The sequence below is a fragment of the Equus przewalskii genome, chromosome 1 (assembly GCF_037783145.1).
Source record: "Equus przewalskii isolate Varuska chromosome 1, EquPr2, whole genome shotgun sequence".
Taxonomy (NCBI): domain Eukaryota; kingdom Metazoa; phylum Chordata; class Mammalia; order Perissodactyla; family Equidae; genus Equus; species Equus przewalskii.
In genome coordinates, this window is record NC_091831.1 from 89,393,668 (window position 1) to 89,395,000 (window position 1,333).

Sequence of the window (1,333 nt, forward strand, 5' to 3'; positions counted from 1 at the left end):
GCGCGGCGCGGCCGCGACCCGGGGGAGGGCGCGCGGCGGCGGACGACGCCGCGGCGTCCCGCGGGTCACCGCCGGGGCACGCGTCCCCGGGGCGCGGCCCCGCGCACGCGACTCGGCCTCGGCGCGAGCCACCCCGACGGGGCGAGGCCGGGGAGGGGTCACGGTCCGGGACCCGGGCGCGCCGGGGACCGGCGAGGGGCCGGCCGGACGCACCGGGACGGACCGCCGACGGGGGCGAGCGGCGACCGGACAGGCGGCCCGGACGCGGGCCCCCCGAACACGGCGGCCCCGACCGCGCGCCGCGGGACCCGTCTCGTCCCCGCCCCGGCCACCCCGAGGCCGCGTGCGGCGCGAGGGAGCCCCCGAAGGCACCGTGGCGGCCACGGGCACCTCGGCGCGAGCTCTCGCGTCTGCCTCTCCCTCGACTCGCGGGCGGCGGCCCCCACCCCGGGACCCCGCGGCGCCGCCGCCACCGACCCCCACGCGCCTCCGACGACCGGGCGCCGGGGCGCGTGGGAGGAGGGGCGGGCGCGCGGGGCGGAGGAGGGGCACCGCGTCTGCACTTAGGGGGACGGAGGGCCCGGGGCGGGCCCTGCGAGAGACCCCCAGCCGCGCACCCCGGGGCAGGCGACACCCACCCCGGGGGCGATTGATCGTCAAGCGACGCTCAGACAGGCGTAGCCCCGGGAGGAACCCGGGGCCGCAAGTGCGTTCGAAGTGTCGATGATCAATGTGTCCTGCAATTCACATTAATTCTCGCAGCTAGCTGCGTTCTTCATCGACGCACGAGCCGAGTGATCCACCGCTAAGAGTCGTACGAGTTTGAACGGCGGGGTCCCCCCGCAGGGCGGGGGGAGAGCCCGCCCCTGGCACGGCACATCCCCGGAGGGTGCCTCCGGCCGGCCAGGAAGACACAACGAGACCAGACTCCGTGAGGTCGGAAGGTTGGACGACGGGGCGTCCGGCACGGGCCCCGCGGGGCCGTGCTCGGACACCCCACAGGCGCCCGGGGGCTCCCGCCTCGCCCGAGGACGCGGGGCGCGCACGCGCACGCGACGACACGACGGCCGCCGGGGACGCCCCCTCCCGACGGCCGCCGCGACGGCGGCGCGGCGCCCCCCGGCCCGGCGAGGCGGAGTCTGGGGGAGAAGGGCCAGGCCTCCCGACTCCCCGCGGGCCCGACCGCCCCGACCCAAGGCGGACGGGCGAGGCCCCCCAGGGGTCTTTAAACCTCCGCGCCGGGACGCGCTAGGTACCTGGATGGGGGGGAAGCCAAAGAAACGGACGAGGCGGAGCGGGTAGTGCCGCGCGGCCACCGCCTCGACGCCGCCCG

At 78.8% G+C, this 1,333-nt stretch overlaps 1 non-coding gene across 1 annotated transcript; it reads right to left on the reverse strand.

The window, feature by feature from the left end:
• Nucleotides 1-661: 661 nt before the first annotated feature.
• LOC139078578 (5.8S ribosomal RNA) lies at nucleotides 662-814 on the reverse strand. The gene has a single exon (XR_011531594.1). It is a non-coding gene; the product is annotated as a 5.8S ribosomal RNA (ribosomal RNA).
• Nucleotides 815-1,333: the final 519 nt, after the last annotated feature.